Source organism: Heteronotia binoei, chromosome 15 (genome assembly GCF_032191835.1).
Source record: "Heteronotia binoei isolate CCM8104 ecotype False Entrance Well chromosome 15, APGP_CSIRO_Hbin_v1, whole genome shotgun sequence".
NCBI classification, from domain to species: Eukaryota; Metazoa; Chordata; class Lepidosauria; order Squamata; family Gekkonidae; genus Heteronotia; species Heteronotia binoei.
In genome coordinates this window covers 19132163-19137104 of record NC_083237.1, presented here as the reverse complement: position 1 = coordinate 19137104, position 4942 = coordinate 19132163, and the positions used below count along the sequence as shown (strand labels likewise).

The window sequence follows — 4942 nt, the reverse complement described above, 5'->3', positions numbered from 1 at the left end:
TACCAGTCTGAGAGCGACGATGAACTTCCAGACCCCCCGGCCAGTCCTGAGGCCAGCCTCCAAGTTGAGGGCACTTTGCAGGACAAAGCCAGCGAGAAGGAAGGAGGAGTGGAAGGCAGCCCCAGAGGGGAAGAGGCCAAGGTGAAGAAGCCCCACCCTGGCAAAGGGTCCCAGCTGCCCAGCCCACAAGGGGCTTTGGGAATGCACAGCGAGGGAGGTGCTAGAGGCAAACTCTAGAAAGTCTGAGGAATGGGGCCTGCTGGCAATACAGGGCCAGTGCAGAGAAGAATGCAAGATGCCTCCTGGTCACATCACACGGAAGGGTTCCAGTGCCTGGCAAAAAACACCTCAGAAAAGACCCAGTTTATGTCAAATGGGGCCAGCCTTTGTTTTTATTCCAAGGGATGCTCATTTTGTGTGGGATAGACGAAGTCTGGAAGATGTCAGCTATCATGTAAAAGAGATCCTAGTCCTCATTGTGCAGAAATTTACTTATTTATAGGGTTGCCAAGTCCAATTCAAGAAATATATGGGGACTTTGGGGGTGGAGCCAGCAGACCTTGGGGTGGAGCCAGGAGGCATTGGGGGCAGAGCCAGGAGCAAGGGTGTGACAAGCATAATTGAACTCCAAGGGCGTTCTGGTCATCACATGTAAAGGGACAGCACACCTTTTTAAAAGCTTTCCTTCCATAGGAAATAATGAAAGCTAGGGGCACCTTATTTTGGGGCTCATAGAATTGGACCTCCTGGTCCAATCGTTTTGAAACTTGGGGGGTATTTTGAGGAGAGGCACTAGATGCTATACTGAAAATGTGGTGCCTCTAACACAAAAAACAGCCCCCCCAGAGCCCCCAATATATCCAGATCAATTCTCCATTATACCCTATGACAATCGATCTCCACATAGGGAATAATGAAGTGCCTAGCAGACATTTCCCTCCCCCTCCCTGTTTCTGGGGACTCCGAAGTGAGGGACTGGCCTCTTTGCTCACGAGTTGCTGCCAACTTCTTCAAAGTAACACAGACACCCCATCCCAAGAGGAAGCCTTTCTGAGCGGAGACTGAAGCCTCTGGAGGGGGAAAGGCACATGGGGGCTGTGGGGATGGGGCTTCCCCCCCCCTGCTGGCCAGCTGAGTGGGGGCGGGAAGGAGCCTGGGAAAGCGGGAGAACCTCCCCCCCGCTGGGACCTGTGGATTGGCAAGCCTACTTATTTATTATATTAGGCTTTTATACTAACCTCCCCGCAAGCTTGTTAGAAAACATCCTTAAAGTGGCCTAGCTGGTCAGTGTGAAAGTACAAGGCCACATCTTTTTAGCCTGGGTGAAGGAATATTGTAGAACTGCAAATTAATGCCTTTACGTAAATAAGGAACTGCTGCCTTTGCAGTCCCAGAGTCCATAGAGTGTGAGCATCAAAGTGTGACCTGTAAGGGACAAAGCAATGGGCAAAACCAAAACCAAAGCAGGCCACTGCTGCAGTCAGCACAGCCCCCCCCCCCACCTTCAAGCAGCTGCTTGCTAGAACTCCAGTTCCAAGAATCCCTCCGTTCAGAGCCCTGGCTGTGAGAATGACTTCTCTTCTTCCTGCAGAGTCCGGCAGTGGCCAATAGAGGACAGCCAACCCCACCGGCTCCCAGCTGCCCGTCCGCCGCCCCCACGTCCCGCCGGAGCGTCACCAACTTTTTTCAGTGGGTCCGCAATGTCTTTAGCCGGTCATCCCTAAGGAGTCAACAGCACAGCCCAGCTGCAAGAGGCGAAAGGCAGCGCAAAAATATCGGCACGCGGCTGCGAGGCTGGATCAGGAAGCACCGGGGGCGAGTGCACCCCGACAACTGCTGAGGCGCAGACAGGTCACGAGCGCTCAAACTTTGTGAACGAGGACTTCCTGCTGCTTTTAAACTGTTTACTCATCATGGTTACTGCTAGTATTAGATATAATAAGGCTTGCTGAAGCATTAGTTATAGTAAGGCTTGCTGAAGCATTAGATATAATAAGGCTTGCTGAAGCATTAGTTATGGTAAGGCTTGCTGAAGCATTAGATATAATAAGGCTTGCTGAAGCATTAGTTATGGTAAGGCTTGCTGAAGCATTAGATATAATAAGGATTACTGAAGCATTAGATATAATAAGACTTGCTGAAGCATTAGTTATAGTAAGGCTTGCTGAAGCATTAGATATAATAAGGCTTGCTGAAACATTAGTTATGGTAAGGCTTGCTGAAGCATTAGATATAATAAGGCTTGCTGAAGCATTAGTTATGGTAACGCTTGCTGAAGCATTAGATATAATAAGGATTACTGAAGCATTAGATATAAGAAGGCTTGCTGAAGCATTAGTTATAGTAAGGCTTGCTGAAGTATTAGTTATGGTAAGGCTGAATCCCACCACTGCACACACCCCTGTTGTAGCCAATTCTCCTGGAGCTTGCAGTAAGCCCTGTAAAAACAGCCCTGTAAGAGCCCTGTAAGCTCTTGGAGATGTAGCATAATGTGCAAAGGAGTTCCACTTTGGTGTAGCAGTTAAGTGTGTGGACTCTTACCTGGGAGAACCGGGTTTGATTCCCCACTCCTCCACTTGCAGCTGCTGGAATGGTCTTGGGTCAGCCATAGCTTTCGTAGGAGCTGTCCTTGAAAGGGCAGTTTCTGTTAAAGCTCTCTCAGTCCCACCCACCTCACAGGGTGTCTGTTGTTGGGGGGAAGGTAAAGGAGATTGTGACCACTCTGAGACTCTGAGATGCAGAGTGTAGGGCAGGGTATAAATCCAATATCATCATCTTCTTCTTCTTCTACTACTACTACAAAAGAAGCCCTACTGCCCAGCATGGATTCTTTTTTGCGGGGCAGGGGGAGAGGGTTGCCATCAAGTCACAGCTGAATCCCCCCCCCCCAAAAAAATTCTGTTTTTATTTTAATTGTAGGTGACCTTGTCGGGATTTCAAGGCAAGAGAGGTGGTTTGTCATTTCTTGGCCTCTTCATCACAACCCTGGACTTCCTTGGGGGCCTCCCATCCTCATATTGACCCCCTGCTTAGCTTCTTCGATCTGACAAGACCAGGCCTGCCGGGGCATCCAGGTCAGGACAACATGGACGTTAGCCAATATCTATTTCGGATCGGGTACCAGGGTCCCGCCCAGCCTTCTCTGGAGACCTTGCGCCGTCTCCACCGTTGCCATCTCCTCTCCGTGCCCTTTGGGAGCCTGAGCATCCACTGTGGGGAGCCAATCTCCTTGGCGTTGCCCCTTCTCTACGACAAGATTGTCCGAGCTGAACGGGCTTTTCTTGTGGCTGCTGCAGACACTGGGATTTGACACCAAAGCAGTGTCCAGTCGCTTCCGGAACCCTTTCACGGGGCACTATGGCCCCCCTATGCACCATATGGTGATTTTGGTCCAGTTGCATGGACGCTCCTTCCTCTGCGATGTCGGTTTTGGGGAAGCCTTTCTAGAGCCACTGGAGTTGAAGCCGGACTCAGAACAAGTCCAAGATGGAGGCATCTTCTGGCTCGGCAATAAGGGGGGAGTTTGGGTCTTGGAGCGCCGGGAAGTTCCTGGCAAGGAAGGGAGACCTTTGTATCAATTCACCCTTGAGGAGAAGAAGCTGGAAGATTTTGCTGACATGTGCCTTTATCACCAGACTTCGCCCAGTTCTATCTTCCCCTGCAAATCCTTCTGTTCCTTGCATCAGGAAGACGGTGGGCGCCTTACCTATATGGGATGGCGTCTCATCTCCACAATGGGGGAGAAACGTACGGAGACCCCACTGCAAAGCTCTGAGATCCCAGCCGTCGTGTGTGAGAAATTTGGGATTCAGTTGGAGAGGGACTTCGAGCCAAAGGATGAAAAGATCATGCCACCTCCTGAAGAAGACTGAGAAGGTAGAAGGGAAACGGGTCTCCGATTTGGACAGCAGGCTAGAAACTGGATTATACATCATCTCTTTGCACACAGGTTTCAGTCTCTGTCAGAACTGATGTCATATCACAGGATGTTCCAGAGCCTGGCATGAGGAGGCCGGGGTTTCAGTTCTGAATATTCCCTTGTCTTCGAGGCATCCGATGTGATATTTTGGAAAGATACCATTGCAGCAGTCTGTTTGAAAAAAAAAATGCTGGTCCTTTACAAAAGCAATTTGATCATTTTTCTAGTGCGGTTTACAGTTTTTTCGAGTTGCACTTAAAGGCCTCGATATAATCTTAAGGACCACAACAGAATATGTGAACTTGAATGCATATTGTTAATGAGCGTAAGGAAAATTTATTGTGTAAAATTCATTGAATGATTATACAGGTGACTGCAAATAATATGTTTCTATTATTAGACACGTGGTGTAGTTTCTTTTTGTTTCTCCTTTGTTCATTATCATCCCATTCCCTATTTGTGGTGTGTTTAAACAAAAGCCTGTGCAAGCAGAAAAGCAGCAGACCAAGGGGACAGATCTGCTAAAGTCATGATTAAAAAGTGAGTGCAGCTGTGGGTAACAAGTCCCAGGGCTTTTTTTTTGTAGCAGGAATTTCTTTGTATATTAAGCCACAGGCCCCTGATGTAGCCAGTCCTCCAGTCCTCCAAGAGCTTTCAGTAGGTCCTGTACTAAGAGCCCTGTAAGCTCCTGGAGGATTGGCTACATTAGGGGTGTGTGGCCTAATATGCAAAGGAGTTCCTGCTACAAAAAAAGTCCTAGCAACCAGGAGTGGAATTCTAGCAGGCTCCCCTTTGCATGTCAGGCCACACACCCCTGATGTAGCCAATCCTCCAAGAGCTTACAAAAAAAAGAGCCTTGTAAGCTCTTGGAGGATTGGCTACATCAGCGGTGTGTGGCCTAATATGCAAAGAAGCTCCTGCTAGAATTCCACCCCTGCTAACAACATAACTTCTTTATTGAAAGAACCAAACTGGAGAGCAATCAGGCAAAACAGGCAATATATATAGTTGGGGAAGGACACA

The 4942-nt window shown here is 48.7% G+C and overlaps 1 pseudogene; it reads left to right on the top strand.

Moving 5' to 3' along the window:
* The first annotated feature begins 3069 nt into the window (after positions 1–3069).
* Positions 3070–4320, top strand: LOC132584184 (arylamine N-acetyltransferase, pineal gland isozyme NAT-10-like; annotated as a pseudogene).
* Positions 4321–4942: the final 622 nt, after the last annotated feature.